This window comes from Pteropus vampyrus, unplaced genomic scaffold (genome assembly GCF_000151845.1).
Source record: "Pteropus vampyrus isolate Shadow unplaced genomic scaffold, Pvam_2.0 Scaffold325, whole genome shotgun sequence".
Classification (NCBI taxonomy): domain Eukaryota; kingdom Metazoa; phylum Chordata; class Mammalia; order Chiroptera; family Pteropodidae; genus Pteropus; species Pteropus vampyrus.
The window spans coordinates 403,242-424,464 of NW_011889106.1; the positions used below are offsets into that span (position 1 = coordinate 403,242).

The 21,223-nt window shown below is 36.3% G+C and overlaps 1 protein-coding gene across 8 annotated transcripts in view; it reads left to right on the top strand.

Moving 5' to 3' along the window:
• The window catches only part of LOC105304012 (protocadherin-11 X-linked), a 751,649-nt gene that overhangs the window by 25,779 nt on the left and 704,647 nt on the right, over window positions 1-21,223 (top strand). The gene's annotated exons all lie outside the window — the stretch shown is intronic.

The window sequence follows — 21,223 nt, forward strand, 5'->3', positions numbered from 1 at the left end:
GGAATCAGAAATCATCGCAGAGAGCATGATACTTTCTTCTAAAATAGAATCAGAAAATATTTGGGCATGGGTTAGAGGTAAGGCTTTTTTAACATCTTGAAATATTACTAATAGGATTGGTGCCAACTGGGTAGGCTTCGGATTATGAAAAAAAACTGACTTTAAATAATCTTACCTGGAGCTTTCTGTGATTCAGTGGACAAGATACTCCCCTTTGGCTATGACCTAGTATTGTCTGCCCTGAACTTATCTCTTTTTAATTATCCCTTATTCCAGATGCATGTTACAACTATACCATGACTCTCATTCCTTACCACCAACAAAGAAGAGTATGCATTTGAGTTAAAAGTCTAGGTTGTAGACTTTTAAAAAAACTATGTCTAGAATTCCCAGTCCTTCACTTCCACTGGGGAAAAACATAGTATTTTGTTTGTGCCGAGGAAATAAAGATGCAGGTTTGCTATTGCTCCCATGTCATCCTCCAGAAACCACTCCTCATCCCATGGAGATCAGACTCTAACTGTTGGGCTACATCCTACCTCTCAAAAACCAGATCACTGAGACATCTGGCATTTTTATTTATAAATGTGAACAGTGTTTTTGTGACTGAAAATAATTATATATACATATATAATTATTATATATATATATATATATATATATATATATATATATATATATATTTATAAATCATCCACAAGGTTTGGTTGTTCACCCACGATGCCATTAATGACTTCCAATTATTCAGCAAGGCCTTGATTAGAATGAGCCATCTCTGCTTAGTTACTGCCTATTTGAGATCGTGCCCCAAAGAGCACATTCCAAAATTTCATTGAACATCTTTAGAACCAATGTTTTAAAGTCCGAATCTGTTAGATTACTTGACTCCATTATATCTGGATCTCTATTCTCTCATATGATTTCTGCTTCTTTGTATTCCCATTTTGGCTGTCTTTCCATGTCTGTTTCTACGTACTAAGCTCCTAAGTCTCTCAGTCTTATTAGGGTGGATTTGTGAAGTAGGTGTCCAGTGGCACAGTCCTGAGATGGGGTCAGCTGCAGGCCAAATTTAGCTCAAGCCTCTATCCCTCCGGGGCCACCTGTTAAGATTCAGCAAGCAATCCACAGATGCTATGCTTATAGTTGCTTCAAAAGGCCACATCAGAAACCGAGGCCAGCTGCCTCCAGTGTGAGTCTAGGGGCTGCTCAGCAAGGAGCACCTGACTTGCTGAGGATACACTTGGATGTGGCTTGAGTGGGGCTGCAAGTTGGGGGAGGCAGGGTTTCAGAGAATCCTGTGGGAGAAGCAACCTCTGTTATCCAGTTTGATAATATCAAGGCTATGGCAGTGATGTGTCGGGCACTGGGAGTGGGGAGGGCTCAACAGGGAACAATGGGGAGTGCTGGTACTTCTGTACAGAGCGAGTCTCACCTTGGCTCTCACTTCGACAATGTCTCCCTGTAAGTCCCTGGTGCCCCTGCATGCAGTCGAATAGGCACTGGTGTTCAGAGCAAGATGGTCCGTCACCGGAAAAATCCGCTTGCAGATTGGCCCCTTTAAGAGGCTTCTGCCGCCACCGCTGCCGCTGCCTCCGTCTCTCAGTCATTGGAGACCGGACAGCCCAGCATCCTTGCCCCGTCCTACCTTCTGCCATTGCAGGGTGCTTTTTTGAATTTCACCCTATTTGTATGGCTTGCACCTCTAGATCCCAGGCGATTTTTCCTTGCTGCTGGCCTTGTTTCTGTCACAACCTTGATTTGGTCACCAGAGGAATGAACAGAGCCTCTATCATCTATGCCATTTTTTTCCTCTCCAAATAATACATCCTTTAAACAGTAGTTCAAAGTATGCGGCAATAAAAAATGCTTTTGGATTTTTTTCTAGAAAACTATTTTTTTAAATTAATTTATTTAAATTAGTTTCAAGTATATAGTACATTGGTTAGACATCTATATAGTTCATAAAATGATCCCCCCATTGCTCTCTCCCTCCCCTGACCCTTCACCTAACCTACGTATTAATGTTAATTGCATTCCCTATGCCATGCTCCTCATTCCCGTGATTAACTATCAACTACTAATTTGTCATTCTTTAACCCTTCACCCTATTCTCCCAGCCCCCCAACACCCCTCCCCTCTGTCCATCACCAAATCGTCCACTATATTTGCGATTCTGTTTTTGATTAGTTTCTTCTTTGTGTTCCTTAGATTCCGCATATAAGTGAAATTATATGGTATTTATCTTTCTCTGTCTGATTTATTTCACTCAGCACAATAACCTCTATGTTATTATATTATAAATGGTAGAATTTCATATTTTTAATGGCTGAGTAATATTCTATTGTATATATGAATCATAATTTCTTTACCCAATTGTTGATGGATACTTAGGTCATTTCCATATCTTGGCTACTGTAAATTGTGCTACCATGAATATTGGAGTACATAGATCTTTACGAAGTATTGTTTTGGTTTTCTTTGAATAAATACCCAGAAGTGCAATTACAGGATCAAAAGGCATATTCATTTTTAATTTTTTGAGAAAACTTCATACTGTTTTCCATAGCGGCTGTACCAATTTGCAATCCCACCAACAATATATGAGGGTTTCCTTTTCTTTGTATCCTCGCCAACACTTGTTTTTTGATTTACTTATGATAACCATTCTGACAGGTGTGAGGTGATATCTCATTGTGGTTTTAATTTGCAATTCTCTAATGGTAAGTGACCTTGAGCATCTTTTCATATGTCTATTAGGCATCCGTATTTCCTCTTTGGAAAAGCATCTGTTCAGGTCTTCTACCCATTTTTTAATTGAATTTTTGTTGTTGTTGTTGAGTTGTATAACTTTTTTATATATTTTGGATATTGTTAGTGAAATATTTTTTCCAAGTCAGTTGTCTTTTTGTTTTGTTGAGGTTTCCTTTGCTGTACAAAAACTTTTTAGTTTGATGTAATCCCATTTGTTTAATTTTCTTTTGTTTCTCTTGCCCAAGAAAATATAACTGAAAATAAATTCCTGTTAGCAATATTGGAGACTTTACTGCCTATGTTTTCTTCTAGAAGTTTTATGGTTTTGGGTTTTACATTTAAGTCGTTAATCAATTCTGAGTCTATTCTTGTATACGGTGTGGAAAAGTGGTCTAGTTTTTTTTTGTTGTTGTTTTTTGTTTTTTGTTTTTTTTTGCATGCATCTGTCTCATTTTCCCATCACCATTTATTAAAGAGATTGTCTTTACCCCATTGCATATTTTTACTTCCTTTGACATATATTGTGAGTGTATAGGCTTGGATTTATTTCTGGGCTCTCTATTCTGTTCCATTGATCAATGTATCTGTTTTTATGCCAGTGCCATGCTGTTTTGATTACTGTAGCCTTGTAGTATGGTTTGATATCAAGTAGTGTGATACTTCCAATTTTGTTCTTCTTTTTCAAGATTTCCATGGCTATTCGAGCTTTTCATGGCTCTATATAAATGCCATTTATATGCTCCATAAAATATGCCATTGATATTTTAATAGGGATTGCATTGAATCTATAGATTGCTTTGGGTAGTATGGCCATTTTAACGATGTTGATTATTCCTACCCATGAACGTGGAATATGCTTCCATTTATTTATATCTTCTTCAATTTCTTTTTTAATGGCCTATAATTTTCTGAAAACAGGTATTCTACCATCTTGGTTAATTTGATTCCCAGGTATTTTATTGGTTTTGATGCAATTGTAAATGAAATTGTTTTCTTCATTTCTCTTTCTGAAAGTTCATCATTGGTGTATAAAAATAACACTGACTTTGGAATATTTATTTCATAACCTGCTACTTTACCGAATCCATTGATCAGTTCTAGCAGTTTTTTGGTGGAATCTTTAGAACTCTCTCTACATATTATCATTCATCAACAAATAATGAGTTTTAATTCTTCCTTTCCAATTTGAATGCCTTTTATTTCTCTTTCTTGTCCTATTGCTGTTGCTAAGACTTCCAATACAATGTTGAAGAGGAGTGGTGAAAGTGGGCATCCTTGTCTTGTTCCTGATCTTAAGGAAAATGCTTTTAGCCTTTCCCCATTGAATATGATGTTAGCTGTAGGTTTGACATATATGGCCTTTATTATGCTGCAGTGTGTTCCCTCTATTCTCGCTTTACTGAAAGTTTTTATCATAAATGGATGCTGGATTTTGTTGAATGCTTTTTCTGCATCTATTGATATGATCATATTGTTTTTATCTTTAGATTTTTTTAATGTGGTATATCACATTAACTGATTTGCAGATATTGAACTAACCTTGCATTCCAGGAATAAATCCAACTTGATCATAGTGTATGATATTTTTAATGCATTGCTGAACTTAGTTTGCTAATATTTTGTTGAGGATCTTTGCATCAATGTTCATAAGAGATATCGGCCTATATTTTTCTTTTTTGTAATGTTTTTGCCTGGTTTTGGAATCAAGGTAATGGTGGCCTCATAAAAGGAGTTAGGGAGCATTTCCTCTTCTTGAAGTTTTTGGAATAGTTTGAGAAGAATAAGTATTAATTCTTCTTTGAATGATTGATAAAATTAGCCTATGAAGCTATCTGGTCCAGGACTTTTGTTTTTTGGGAGTTTTTGATTACTGATTCTATTTCATTGGTGGTAATCAATTGGTTTAGATTTTCTTCTTGACTCAGTCTTGGGAGATTGTATGTTTCTAGAAATGTGTCCATTTCTTCTAGATTGTCCAATTTGTTGGCATATAATTGCTCGTAGTATTTTCTTATGATCCATTGTATTTCTGTGGACTCCGTGTTTATTTCTCCTCTTTCATTTCTGATTTTACTTATTTGAGTCCTCTCTCTTTTTTCCTTGATGTGTCTGGCTGAGGGTCTGTCAATTTTGTTTATCCTTTCAAAGAACCGGCTCTTGGTTTCATTAATCTTTTGTATTGTTTTTCTTGACTCTATTTCATTTCTTTCCACTCTGATCTTTATCAGTTCCTTCCTTCTATTAACTTTGGGCTTTGTTTACTGTTCTTTTTCTAGTTCTTTTAATTGTAAGGTTAGATCGTTTATTTGAGCTTTTTCTTGTTTCTTGAAGTAGCCCTGTATTGCTATGAATTTTCTCTTAGGACTGCTTTCTCTGTGTCCCTTAAATTTTGAGTCGTGTTTTCATTTTCATTTGTTTCCAGGTATCTTTTGATTTCTTCCTTGATCTCATTAATAAACCATTTATTGTTTAGTAGCATGTTATTTAGCCTCCATGTGTTTGTGTATTAGCCAGTTTTCTTCTTGTTATCTAGTTGATATCTAGTTGATATCTAGTTTCATACCACTGTGATCAGAGAAGAAGGTCGATATGATTTCAGTCTTCTTAAATTTATTGAGACTTGATTTGTGTCCCAACATGTGGTCTATCCTTGAAAATGTCCCTTGTGCACTTGAGAAGAATGTATACATTGCTGCTTTGAGGTAAAATGATGCTCTGAAAATATCTATTATGTCCATCTGATCTAGTGTATCTTTTAGGCCCATTGTTTCCTTGTTGATTCTTTGCCTGGAAGATCTGTCCATTGCTGTCAATGGGGTGTTAAAGTCTCCTATTATGAGTGTATTGCTATTGATCTCTCCTTTTATGTCATTCAATAACTGCTTTATGTATGTATGTGCTCGTATGTTTGGCATGTATATGTTTACTAGGGTTATGCCCTCTCAATTTATCGAACACTTTATTATTATGTAATGCCCCTTTTATCTCATTATAGCCTTTGTTTTAAAGTCTATTTTATCTGATATAAATATTGCTACTCTGGCTTTTTATTTTTCATTTTTGTTTGTGCGAAATATCTTTTTCCGCTCTTTTACTTTCAGTCTGTGAGTGTCATTTGATCTGAAGCAGGTCTCTTGTAGACAGCATATGCATGGATCTTGTTTTCTTATTCATTCAGTCACCTTATGTTTTTTGATTGGAATACTTAATCCATTTACATTTAAAATGATTACTGATAGGTAGATTGTTACTGCCATTTTATTATTCATATTTTTTATTTCTATTTTTTTTTTTTTTTACCCCTTATCTTTTTACAGAAGACTCTTTGACATTTCTTGTAATACTGGCTTGTTGATGATGAATTCCTTAAGCTTTTTCTTGTCTAGGAAGCTCTTGATCTCACCTCCCATTTTAATTGAAAGCCTTTCTGGGTAGAGTATCCATGGTTGTAGATTCTTGTTTTTCATAATTTTGAATATTTCTTGCCATTTCTTCTGGCCTGCGAAGTTTCCATTGAAAAGCCAGCAGACATTTTCATGAGGGTACCCTTGTAAGTAACTAGCTTCCTTTGTCTTGCTGCTTTTATGATTCTCTCTTTGTCTTTGACCTTTGGCATTTTGATTATGATGTGTCTTGGTGTAGGTCTGTTTGAATTCCTCTTGTTTGGAACTCTTTGTGCTTCCTGAACTTGAATGTCTAATTCCTTTGCCAGGTTAGAGAAGATTTCTGTCATTATTTCTTCAAATAGAGTCTCAATCCCTTGCTCTCTCTCTTCCTCCTCAGGTACTCCTATGATTCAGATAGTTTTACGCTTCATGTTGTCCCAGAGGTCTCTTAAACTATCCTCATTTTTTAAAATTCTTTTTTCTTTTTGTTGTTCTGATCAGGTGTATTCAGCTACCTTGTCTTCCAATTCGCCGATTCGATCTTCTGCTTCGTCCAATCTACTGTAGAATCCTTCTAGTGTATTCTTCATTTCAGTTATTGCATTCCTCATTTCTGTTGGTTCTTTTTTATGGTTTCTATGTCCTTTTTAATGCTTAATATCCCTCTATTGAAGTTCTCATTGTGCTCATCTATTCTCCCTATAAGTTCATTGAGCATCCTTATAACCATTATTTTGAACTCTGTCTCTGGTGGTTGCTTTCCTCCATTTCATTTAGCTTATTTTCTGGAATTTCCTCCTGTTGTTTCATTTGTGGCATATTTCTTTGTTTTCTCATTTTGTTAGCTTCTCCGTGTTTGTTTCTATGTGTCAGGAATATTTATTTCATCTCTCAGCCTTGGCCAGATGGCCTAAGGAAGGTGTCCTGTGTGGCCCAGTGGCACACTCTCTGATCCCTTGTGCTGAGAGCTCTGAACGTGACCTTTGTGTGGGTTGCGTGTGATCTTCTGTTGTCTCCAAGCCTTTCTTGTTGTTAGTAGATAAATGAGTGGGATTAACATTCAGGCTGATTGTTTGTGGGAATTGGCTGCACCCTCAGGGTAAGAGTTGTTGTGTGTGGGTTGACTTCACTAAGGGGTATTTGCCCTAGCAGGCTTGTGTAGTTGTTGCAACCACCCTTTGTGTGTATCACTACTGAAACTAGTCAGGAGTTGCTCTGTTGTGGTCTGGTGCCAGCCACCAGATGCATTGGCTTTGTGGCCCTTTGGGAGGGTCTCCCCCATAGGCCAAGGTCAACCTCTGCTTTTGATTGTTCCGGTCTACCCGTTGAGAACTACAAAGCGATCCACTGATGGTTGTTGCCTATGCTGGATCTATAGGTAAGTGGGAGAGACAATGCTATCGGCAGCTCTCAGTTACCCACTGTCCCTGACCTATGGCAGTTTAGCAGAAGGACCAGTGCTCCTTAAGGCTTAATACTGTCTATCAGTTGCCGTTAAGTCTCTGAAACTGAATGAGTCTCTGGGTGATATTCATGTTGGGTGGCATAGGGACCCTGGGAGTCTCCTGGGTCTAATGAGTAAATTTCCCCCTGCCATTGCAGTGTCAGTTTATGTGCCCACACTGTCTCTGTGGCTCTCTGTACAAGTTTCCACTTGTAGCAAAGTCAACTGATGCACAACCTAGACCTAAATGTGCTACCCCAGAGCAGGAGTATCTGCCTATCAATGTGCAGTGGGCACTTTATGTACTAGATGGGGCAGGAGCTCAGGGAGTCAAGGGCCATCAGGCCAATACAGACCCCTGCAATCCCCTTAAGAGATATTGCAGTTCATACAGGCAGCAGGGGTCTGTCCACAACTGTTTTCTTCAAACTGCACTCACTGCACTAGCCAAGGTCTGTTGCTTGTGCTAACTGCTCAAGAGGCTGCTTGTCAATGGGCCGCAGGCACTCTGTGGCTTGGGAAAAGTGGGATCTCAAGGAGACAAGGTCAATTCAGCCAATACAGCCTCTGTTTTGCTGCAACTTCTGTGCCTGGGCATTCCTGCTGTAGACACAGATCACAGTGAGACCAACTGCTATCTGGGGTGATCCCACAGACCCCTGTGCTCCCTGAACACAATATTGCAACTCTTGCAGGCAGGAAAGTTCTGCCTGCCATTGATTTCTATGCAGTGTCCACCCTGTGCCAGCCTCAGTTTTTTGCCTGTGTAGATTAGGAGATCAGGGAGGGGAAGGGAAGGGCTCTGTCAGTTCACTGTCAATGAGCCACCTGGAGCAATTTGTGGGTAGGGTGAGTGGGGTCTCAGAGAGACAATGGCAGTCAGATCAATACAGCCTCAGTCTTGCTGAAAATTTGGTAACTGTTGTTCCCACAGAAGACCCAGATCACAGCAAGATTAGCTGCTGTCTGAGACTGCCCACGGGTCCCAAATATCCACCTAAGTTCATGTTGGCAGCAGTGATCTGCCTGACCTTATCTCTGAAATGGGGCTCACAGTGCTGGTAGCCCACTGGGAATGTAAATGTGGCTCACAGTGGTGGCCGCCCCGCTGTGAATATTTGGCCCTGCATCACTCGGAGCAGGGCTTGGCAGCCATCCAGGAACAACTGCCCCCGGAAAGACTGCAGGTTAGGCAGAACAGGTTGTTACCCTCTGACCAGGGCTTCCTAATGGCTCTGTGGGAGGGGTCTGCACAATCAAGCTGGCCTGGTCTGTAGTATACCCTGTAGGGGATTTGGACTAAGGCACAATGGTGGCTACCTTTCCAGCCCTCCTTCTGATGCAAGGTAATGCAGACTTTCTCAGAATGAATCCCATGCTAGCCTCTGACTCAACACTGGTGTCCCGGGTGAGTGTCCGCACGTCATAAAATCTTTGCACAGGTCATTCAAAGGGACGTCTAGGGGTTCAGTCTCATTTCGTCTCACCCAGATGGCAGGAATCCCCTCTGGCTTATACAGTCAGAATTATTAGAATCTCCTCTTCCCTGGCCTGTGACCCTGGGCTGGAGAGCCCCCAGATGAGACCAGGACCCTCCTCTCCTTTAGGAGAGTCTCTGCAGCCTCTCTCTCTCTCTCTCTCTCTCTCTCTCTCTCTCTCTCTCTCTCTCTCTCTCTCTCTCTCTCTCTCTCTCTCCTGTGCTCCTCCACCACCTGGGAGTGCAGGCCCAGCCTGATTCGAACTTTGGCCCTCTTACCGGCTTCAATGTGGCTCCTTTATATTATCAGATGTAGGTGTTATGATCAGCTGGACTTCAGGTGATTTTCCACATCAATTATTTTATAATTTGGTTGTAATATCAATGCAGACCTGGGAGGAGATGAATCCTGCTTTTACTTAGTCTGCTATCTTTTCCAGAATCCTAGAAAAATTTTTTAAGAATATCTTTTTTAAAGAAAATTTAAGAAAATCTTCCTTGAAATATAAAATAATTTATTCTACTAAAAAAGTGTGAGGGAATTCCATATTGAGAATTTGACATCCTAATTAATGCACAGAAATAACATCATGCTTTATATATTTCTCTTTTTTAACATATTTTTTATTTTTCAATTATAGTTGGGATACAATATTATATTAGTTTCAGTTGTACAACATAGAGATTAGACATCTGTATAACTCACAAACTGATCACCCCAATAAATCTAGTACCTATCTGACACCATTCATAGTTCACAATATTATCATGCTATACATTACATCCCCATGACTATTTTCTAACTACCAATTTATACTTCTTAATCCCTTCCCCTTTTTCACCAATCCCCCAAACCCTTTCCCACTTGAGAACCCTCAAAATTTTCTCTGTATCTATGAATTTGTTTCTGTTTTGTTTATTTTGTTCTTTTGTTCTTTACATGTAGGTAATATCACATGGCATTTTTCTTTCTCTGTAGGACTTACTCCACTAAGCTCAATACCCTCTAGGTCCACCCATGTTGTTGCAGATGGTAAGATTTCATTCTTGTATGTATGTATGTATGTTATGCATGTGTGTATTTTTATGGCTGAGTAGTATTCCAGTGTATATGTGTACTACCTCTCCTTTATCCATTCATTCATTGGACACCCAAGTTGCCTCCATATTTCAGTTATTGTAAATAATGCTACAATGAACAGTTAGATGTACATGGCTCTTCGAAGGAGTATTTTGGGTTTCTTTGGATAAATGCTCAGAAGTAGGATTACCGGGTCCTTTTTTGCCTCTTTGTTTAAAGTCTATTTTGTCTATTATAGATATCGCTACATTAGATTTTTTTTTCATTTTCATTTTCATGAAATATCTTTTTTCATCCCTTTACCTTCAGTCTCTGTGTGTCTTTTGATCTGAAGTGAGAGTCCTGTAGGCATATATAAGGGAACTTGTTTTCTTATCCATTCAGCCACCCTATCTTTTGAATGGAGCATTTAATTCTTTTTTCCATTTTAAGTTACTATTGATAGATATGTATTTACTCCCATTTTATTATTCATATTTTTGATACATATTTTTCTACTTTTTAAAAAAGTCCCTCCAACATTTCCTGTAATATTGACCTGGTGGTAATGAATTCCTTTAGCTTTTTCTTGTCTGGGAAGTTCTTTACCTGTCCATTGATTCTAAATAATAGCTTTGCTAGGTGGAGTAATCTTGGTTGTAGGTCTTTGCTTTTCATCACTTTGGGTATTTCATGCCAATCCCTTTGGTCTGCAAAGTTTCTGTTGAGAAATTAACTGACAGTCTTATGGGAGCTCCCTTTTAGGTAACTAACTGCTTTTCTCTTGCTGCTTTTAAGATTCTTTATTTGTCTTTAACCTTTGACATTTTAATTATGATGTGTTTTGGTGTGGCCCTCTATGAGTTTATCATATTTGGGACTCTCTGAGCTTCCTGGGGTTGAACGTCTATTTCTTTCACCAGATTAGGTAAGTTTTCAGTTATTATTTCTTTAATTAGGTTTTCAATTCCTTGCTCACTCTCTTCTCCTTCTGGTATCCCTATGATGCAAATCTTGGTTCATCTGATGTTGTCCCAGAGGCCCCTTAAACTATACTCATTAAAAAAAAAAAAAATCTTTTTTCTTGCTGCTGTTCTGATTGGGTGTTTTCTGTTACCTTATCTTCTTAATTGCTGATTTGATTCTCCATTTCATTTAGCCTACTGTTAATTCCTCCTAAGGTGTTCTTTATTTTAATTATTGTATTCATTATTTCTGACTGTTTCTTTTTTATGTTTTCTATCTCCACTTACATGTTTTCTATTTCATCTACTCTTCTCAGTTCACTGAGCATCCTTATAAAATGTATTTTGAACTCTGCATCTGGTAGATTGCTTATGTCCATTTTTTTAAGTTCTTTTTCTGGAACTTTGTTCTGTTCTTTCATTTGGAACATGTTTCTTTGTCTCGCTATTTTGGCTGCCTCTCTATGCTTGTTTTTATCTATTACGTAGGGCTCCTAAGTCTTCTGGTCTTAGTAGAGTGGCTTTATGTAGTAGATGGGATGTGGGTCCTCATGGCACAGTCTTCTCTAGTCACCTGAGCCAGGTGCTCAAGGTGCATTCCTTGTATGGGTTGTGTGTGCCTTCCTGTTATAGTTGAGCTTTGATTGCTATTTGTACATAGATGGCAGTCCTTGATCCTTGGGCTGATTTGTTGTGTAGATTGGCCAGTGAGGTGCTGACCCTACAGAGAAGGATTCATGTTAGCAGGGCTCTGGTGCCTATCTAGTTTGCGCTTCAGACATATCTTTCTTATATGGAGCCCTGGGTGGTACTCAGGCTCCAGTCATAGCTGGCCACTGGGTGTGCTGGCCCAAGGGCCTCCTGGGATGGGACAAGGTGTAGGTCAAGTTCAGTTGCAGCCTGTGTACTTCCTGGGGCCACATGGCAAGAGTCACCAAGCAATCCACAGATGGCTGCCACCCTTCCTGGGCTTAGAGATGCCTTGAGAGGCCAAGCCAGGAATCAAGACTAGCTGTTGTTAGTGCCAAGCTTGGGGCTGTTCGCCAAGGGGTACAGGGCATGTGGAGGCCAGATGCTGCTTCTTTGGATTTTTTTCAACATTTGAGAGATTTTAGGAAAGTCTGCCGCATAAGCCAAAGAAACCATTTGTATGGGAAAAAAAAAAAAAAACCCTGGAGGCCACTTGGGTGGTCCTACAATTTAGGAGAGGTGGGGTCTCAAGGAATCAATTGGGTAGAGCAACCTGTGTTAGCTAGGTTGATGGAGACTCGGATATGGTTCCCCCCTGCTACTGTATGCTGGGAGGGGGAAAAGATCAATAAAGAAACAATAGGTTCTTCCTGCGCTACTCTCCGGGAGAAAGCTACTCCTCCAGCTGTCATCGTGAAGCCAGACAACTCAGTTCCTACCCATATTTCCCTGGCACTTTTCAAGCAGCTACACCAGTGCTGGAGCTCAGAGCGAGTGAGTCCATCACCAAGTAAGTCCACATATGGGCTCCTTAAAAAGAATGTCTGTGACTCCCGTAGCTCTCTGCCTCACTCAGCAACAGTCTCCACTGTTTTCCACAACCAGAGATTGTGAGGACTTTTCTTCCTGGCACTGGAACCCTGGGCTGTGGGTCCCAGTGCAGAGCCATTTCCCCTTGCTTCTCCAGGTGAACTTCTGTAGCCAAGATATCTTTCTCATTCTCAGCCACCACATGCGGTTGTTGGACCAGCCTGTTTCACAACTCTGCCCCTCCTACCAATCTCCAGGTATCCTCTTATGTGTGTCCCCAGTTGTAGAACTTCCATTCAGCCAGACCTCAGGTGACTCTCAATTACGATTGTTCTACAATTTAGTTGTAATTTTGATGTGGTTGCTAGAAGAGGCCAGCATAGTGTCTACATTCTATGCCATCTTGACCAGAAGTCCCGGCACTCTATATTTTAAGTGATAGTTCTTCGGTTTCCTTATTCACTAATTATTACTCCTTAGGATAGTAGAGTAGCTTTGAAGGGAGTAGGGAAGAAATCTTCTTGTTAGTGGCTCAATGGTGATTAAGAAACCCAGTTTTTTTTTGTTTTGTTTTGTTTTTGCTTTTTTGATGTAATGATTTCCTGATGATTGTCTCATGCCTGAGAGCTCTTCACAGTACAATAGTTCTTGCCAGCATCAATAAGGCCTCCCTTTTGAGAGTTAACCATATTTAAAACTATTGAACTCAAAGTCAAGAGACTTGGCTTTTAAACTCAGCTCTGCAATAAACTAGCTGCATGATCATGAGCAAGCCAGCTAACCTCACAGAGTGTTCTTTATGTAAAAGGAGATTGAAGGCTGGATACCTGAAGTCCCTTCTAGTACTAGTATTCAGTAATTCAATATACTATATTCTTGTTTGCTTATGAATCTAGCTCATTTAACTTGAGCACAAGGGAACAGCAGCTGAAAAAGAGCTAATTAACAACAATTAGAAGTGAGATTTCATTTGTTTTGCACATCTTTTCAGTTAAAAGCAGTTAGTGATTAAAATAACATGCTCAGGAGTGGCTCCATAGTGTGGTGGTTAGCTCATCTGCTTTGCACATAGAAGGTCCTGGGTTCACGCCCAAGGTGGAGCCGAAGACCATACCCCGGGTGCGCCAAGCCCCCCAGGTGCACTAGGACCCCCAAGTGCGCCAGGGGTGCCAGGCCCCGGGTGTGCCAGGCCCTGGGTACACGCCACAATCGTATGGGAGGGATGCCCTGCCTTTAGAGATCCAGTTCTTAAGGGGAAATGGCAACATCCATGGGTCAGGGGTGGAAGTGGGGAGGGGTGGAATTAAAGAGGGGGGGGAAGAATAAAAAAAATGCATGCTCAAAAATATATTCCTTAAAATAAAATATTTTTTAATTAAAATGTAAAACATTACAATTCTGGGATCAAGTCTAATTTGTATTTTAAACATTTATCAAGTATTAAAGAGTATTTTTATAGTACAAGTCATGTCTTTGCAAGTCTTAGAAACCGCAGAGAGAGAGAAAGAAAGAGAGAGAAGCAGCACATAGAACAAGTGAGAAAAAGAATGCTGAAATATTATAAATTCTAGTAAAAAAATGACTGATTTCCTCCTAGAAAGGTATAATTAATCAGATTATGCTTTTTATTTCATTTATATATCTCATATTCATTTTTTAAAATTTTCGCTTTTTTGAAATTAAAAATATGGCTTTTCAAATCTAAGTGAAGAATAGGCTGAAGAAATGGAAACCTAATGAATAAATTTGTTTTAATATCCATCTGTTCTCATGGATATAACTACTCTGATACCTTCAATTAAATATTTTTTGTTTTAAGTTAACACTTTAAGACATTTAAGTTAACACTTTAAGACATTTTTTAATCTAAGCACTTATTTTAAATAATATAATCAAGTGGTTTGACTATTTTTCCAGATGGAGGATACAGAATAGAGACAGTGACACATGCCATCAGAAAGGTAATAGATAACATTTATCATATATCACTGAGAAAAATCTTGAAGGGAGGAGTATACTTTAAGACAGAATTTAGTGCAAAAACGCTATAATTTTCAAGAAACTTCCAGAGTGCTTACTCTTTTGGCAAAGAGAGTAAAACTGTTCCTAGTGTTGAAACCTAATAAAATAGAGGGAAAAAAAGTCAATGGAAGGAATTGTTTTGCTTGAGACCAACATTAAAAAAAAAAAGAAAAAATGAAATAATACAAATATCATTGTTCTACTAAATAATCTTTGCTAAATCACAATAGATAGAATAAATGTGCGATATCTTAAACACTGTGCATGACTTTGCTAAAATTAACATCAGTGATATTAATGTTTTAATGTAAATTCATTTATTCCAAAAGGAGTAGGTGTTTTCTTAGACATGTGACTCCTTTCTCTTACAAACTTTAAAATAAGGAAGGACTTGGTGACAAAGTTATTCTCAAATATGTGACTAACAGCTCAGGTGATTTTACATGTCCATTTATTATTGTATCTCTATTGACAATGTTACAAATGAATGCTAAAATAAATGTTCTGGAAATAGTTTATAGAATCTAAATGACACCACAATGTCGAATATTTTAGAAACAGTTATTATTCTCTCCAGTAGTTCTCGGCAGCCTATATCAAACAAAGGGAATTTTAATGAAATGAAAGTAAATTTATTATAGAATCCATTATATTTGTATTGTGAATATTAAATTTATTTCCCTACTGTTTTCTAAAATAGATATATCTCTGTGGTTTTATCCATTTGAAACTGTCCTTGCATTTCACTGTCCCAAAGATGTATATCACTAACAGTAACAACAAAATGGAAAAAAAAAAAATCAGGTTGGTTCTTGATAAATCTGGCAGTGGGTAAACCTCAGAAATAAATTTTTAGTCTTTTTTCTAGCATTCCTCGACCTACAGAGTAAACAACTTTTATTTAATCAGTTTTAGAATCCAATTTCTTTAAAACTATTTTTAGTGTTTACTGGCACTCGAGGTATTTTCTGGGCATCTTTGCCAGATTTGTAGATCTGGAAGTGCTGTGTTATTTATTACCTTCCAATAAGCAATGAAGTGGTATCTTGCACATGCATTGTCAAAAATGTTAAAGTTTAGCACATTTCCATAGTGTAGTGGTTATTATGTTTGCCTCACACAAAAATGTTAAAGTTTAGTACAGTGGATCAGTTAATTTTTTCCCATAACAGTAGGCAAAAAATATAGCTTTTAATTAAGCAATGCATAGATTTTATTCATTTTTTTCAAATGCAAAAATACTTTTTTTGGCGATTCCTAGGTGGCACTTGATGAAATGCAGAGTTAATTAATGAATTAATAGGAAAATTGGACCTATCATTTTTTTTTTAACTTTTGGTTTAGGAATAGTGGGAGATCCTCAGGCACTAAAGGAACACCATCCATTAACTTGTAAGTAGGCTGAGGTAGATAAGGGACTCCCATAGAGCTTAACTTACTCTCAAGGAGAGCTTACTCATTCATTCATTCATTCATTCATTCATTCATTCATCCATTTGGTTCTTGGAAATTCTCTCACCTTTAGATGTACTTTAGAATAAAATCTAGGACAATTAACTTTTCCATTTTTCTATGCATCGTATCAATTCTTTTTTGGTGATCGAAAACTTTTCAAAGATTTCATTCTTGTAAGACATTTAGAGGATCTCTCTTCACCCTTCAGTCTTCCTGAAATTAATGAAAATACTTCTAAATTGTTCCTCTTTTAAAATTTCACAATGTCCTCTCCCTTTATTTTTCCTCTGAAATTGTTGTTATACCCCATAGCAGTGGTGTTCACCACTGTGCAATAATAGGGAAAAAAAATCACAAAACCTCTTATTTTAAAGAGTAACATGCCTGCTGAATTTTTATACAGTAAAGGAGAAAATAAATTTCCAATACTGCAATTAGGGAATCTGGGAGCTGAAGGATACAAAAGGTACCTAAAAAAGAATGAAATGCGTCAACCTCTGCCAGCACATAATGACTTCCAATGCTCTACCTGCAGTCCAACCTCCCTTCTGACCTGCAGGCTGAACATCAAACTGCCTCCCTGACACTGTCAGTCTGATGGTACAGAGATCTGCAAGGCCTGTTTCAAAGGCTCAGCATTCAAGAGTGTGTGCCTGTACATGTGTACACACACCTTTTGTATTTGCCATCATGAATTCATGAAGTAGCCTTTTAAAAGTGGGCCTTTATTGTTGTATACCTAAAACTAATTTAATTTTGCATGTCAACTATAATTGAAAAAATGAAAATACAAAAATAAAAAAAAATACTTCTCTTGGGAAGTGTTTGTCATATCCAACAGCATCTTTCTCTGATTTTGCAAATCTCTACAAAAAATTAAAGTCTCAGATGAGCTTAACATCTTGCTTATTTCAGTAGTTTTTGTCATGGGTTTGCAAATTAAAAGACTATTTTTGAATTTAAAAAGAAATATCACTCACAAATGCAATTAAGGCTTTTGCATTACTTGAGGTTATTAGAAAGTCCATAAATTTTTTTAATCTGACCTGAAATTTGCAATTTTGTGTCTGAAGATCAATGTCTTAAGATATCTGAATCCAAAATCAACATATAATGTTTTATATCCAATTTATATTCTGTAATTTTCTCTGAGTTTTAGTTTTCTCTTTTTGTTTGTTCTTATGTGGGCTTACCATATGTAGGGTTTTGTATATAACAAGTAATGCACTGGCCACTTACTAGTACTTGTCATCATTTCTTCTGAAAATAAAGGTTTACAACTAGATTGTAAATTTTTTTTTACCAGAGATTGACACTGTAGCTTATTCTACCCCTAAAACACACACAAAAAGTAGTTTTAGGAATAATTCTCTTTTTAAAAATTTATTTATTTTTATTTTAAATTTTTTCAACAGTAATTCATCTATATTTTGAATTGTATGTTCACTGCCTATAGTTAGATTTCTTTCTGTCGCCATATATTTAACCTCTTTTATCCCATCTACCTCCCCCCTCCTCCCTACTCTCTGGTAAACACTAGTCTATTGTCCATGTCCATGAGTTTCTGTTTGATTGTCATCTTTGTTGTTTTTAGGTTCATATCCCATATATCAGTGATATAATGTGATTTTCAACTTTTTCTGTCTGGCTTATTTTGTTTAGCATGATGATATCAAGGTCCATCCATGTTGTCACAAATGGTAGTATTTCATCTCTTCTTATAGCTGAGTAATATTCAATTGTATATATATACCATAGCTTCTTTATCCAATCATCTATTGTAGTATACTTCAGTTGCTTCCCATGTCCTGGACACCATGAATAATGCTGCCATGAACATCGGTGTGCAAATGTCTTTTCAGATATATGTTTTCAAGTCTTTGGGGTAAATATTCAGTAGAGGAATAATTCTTAAATTGTTTTCTGGACAGTTTTATTAAATTAAAAAAAATAAAAACTTAACTCAACAATTATAGCATATTTCTATTTCATGGGTTTACAGAGACTGAGAATTAAAAGCAAGAACAACCAAACTCTGCCCTTTCTTTTTTTGCCTTTTAAAATAAGAATATTCTTTCAATTCTTGCATTTTTATCATCTAACAAATGCTTATTGAATATGTTTGTATCTTCAAGTGTTGTGTCCTTAGAGATGATACATGTAAACAAAGTTTGATGACATCTTGCCTTACACTCACATCCATTAGTGTATTAAGGCTTAAATAAATTACCAAGAGATACGCATATAGGAGTGATACCTAGTGCTCTCACCAAAGGATGAACATCTGGGAGAGGTAGATATTCAAGAATTTTCTCAGGTAGAGTTTGTTTCTATAAACAAGGGGGAATAATTTTAAGTAAGTTTGGAATTCAGCATACTACTGGTCAATTATCAGTATATAGAACAGGTTCATGCTAAAGTTAGAGAGGTGATGAATTAAGGAGCCATACATCTTTATTTCCCCTTTTCACCTTTCCAAATTTCTCATGTCATGGTCTAACAGATGACAAAGGATTTCAGTTTTTTCATTGTTCACATGAGTGTGAATGTCAGTTGAGCTAACTGCCATTAGGTAAAATGAATGTTGGATCCATGTGTCATTTTTTTATTCCAAAAGGAGAAAAGACAGAGAAACAGCCTTGGAATAGTCATTCTATAATAATAGTAGTAAGCTCATGTTGGTACCACACTTTGGCATCAAACTTAGATACCTAACCATACTTTGTTGAAAATTATTTATATCTTACATTGAGGCAATTCTTCTTCAAATTTCTTGGGAAATATGAAATTTAAACATGTAAACCAAGTTATTTGCAGAGCTTAAAATAACTGGGGGGAGGGGTATATGCACACATTCACCTGATTAAACACAGATTTTTGTTAAAGAAAAATATGACATTTCAGAAAAATACAGTCCAATAGAACTTTGTGCAATAATAGAGATGTTCTATATCTGCTCTGTCCAATGCAGTAGTCACTGCCCACATGTATCTATGAAAACTTAAAATGCAGCTAGTGAGATTGAAGAACAGATTTTTAGATTTTATCTAATTTTAATTCATTTAAATTTAAATACTTGTAGCTAATCACTACTGTATTGGATAGAGCAGTTGTAGAAGACAGAAGACCAATCTGGACCTTATCTATTATCTGATATGTATAACTCATCACCATGAAAATTTGAAAAATCTATTTTTTAAGATTACTGTCACATTACATAAAATAATTAAAAGACAATGAACATGCTGTTCTTGCATATTTCAACTGACATAAACTTGCCTCCATTTGTTTGGGAGAGCAAAGGTCGATCCAAAATTTAGACAAATGCTTATGACTGAACTATAAATATACAAGTAAAAAATACACAAATAAAAATACAGAAAAGTAAAACTAGCATACTCTTTATCCCAGATGTATTATAGTCAGAAATTAGACAATTAGGTCTGAAATTCAAGAACTTTTTAACTTGTTTTATACTACATTATATATGTTAATTTCTCTTTATATAATACCTAAAATACTTCACAATCTCCTTTAGTAGCTCTTATTAATAATGTGATTATTCTTGTAATTAATAAAAATGGTTAATATCAATATCATCATTAAATACTTAGATTGTCACTGAATTTCTCTCATCTTAGCTGGAACTTAAATCCTATCACATTAGTAAAATTTGCCTACTCACTACATATCCCCAGTGCCTAGAAGAATTATTAGACACTAAATAGTGGCATGTCAAAATTAACAAAATTATATACCATGAATTTTTACGAAGTGCAATTTAGAAACTTTTTTCTACCCATAAATGAGACATTTAGTTTTGAACTTTCCTTAAAAGCCTTTTGAAATATCTTTACAAAAAAAAACGATCATTTATTTAGATTAAATTATAATAATAAATGTTATATTTGTATTTAATATTGTTATAAAATTATATTTTTCTTAAAATACAGAGTTAAAGAATAAGTTTCAGATTGCTAATTTTCACACTTGTAAGTAGATATGACAGGATAGATGTCTCTCTTGCTATATACTTTATTCAGAGAAAATGCTGATTGTTTATTGGTTTATATGAATAAAATGTTAATAAGATGTTCATTTTAGTTGTATGAAATAAAAACAAGATAATCAATACACATCAATTACTTCATGTGACTTTTTTTAAATCATAAGGGTTCATAAATGATCACCTAAGGAATCTTAAAGTCGTTTTCTGAATTTTTTTCACAACCTCCAGTAGCTTTTTAACTCATTTCTTTCTATCAAAGTGATACAAGTAACACTGGATAGATCCGTTCTTCAGAGCTAGTCAACACTACTCTTAAGTCAGCTAGCAGAATCACTATTTGTGCACAGCTTATCTTATTGTAGTTCAGAGAGGGGAAGTTTTAATTTTTTTATTTTATTTTCATAAATTGTCTTTTATCAATGTTAAGTTTTTTGACTATTTAAAAGACTTGTTAAAAGTGTAAGATCCTTTGAGCACTAATAAGCAGTAACACCTAAGAGAATCTATGTACACTGATTAAGTATTTTACAATTTTATATTAATTGAACCAGCTTGGGTGATTCAACCACCAAAGACAGTTCTTTAAACATTCCCACAATATGACTTCATGCCCATGAACAGAATGTCAGTACTGTTTCCAATTTGACATTTTGGCATGTGACTTTCGGTCCATTGTGATTACTCACTTAAAAAAAGTTAATTAAATAATATGTTAATCTCCAAGAAAAATTTATTTTTGACAGACATTCCAATAAGAAAAGAAAAAAAAAACTGTATATTTTACACAAAGTTATATTCTTAGCAGAGTTTTATTTTTTGCCTTCAGCAAAGATTTTAGCTGTATTTATTAGATATGATATATGTGCTACTGTCTTGAGTGAATACTGCATACTTGATTGTTACTTTTGGTAGTGAAAAAGCATCCTGAACAAATAAAATCTACAGTAAAATATTTTAATTCATTTGGAGTAACTTTGGTTAATTCACTTACAACTTTATTCACCATGTGAAACTTAGTGATAATTCTTTTTAAAATTCTACATACTTCTTCCTTTTGAAAACATTAATAGTTTACATAAATGAGTTACATTCATTGTTATAAAATGCTACAACCTAAAAAGCCCTCAGAACATTTTCTAGCACAACTTTTTAAT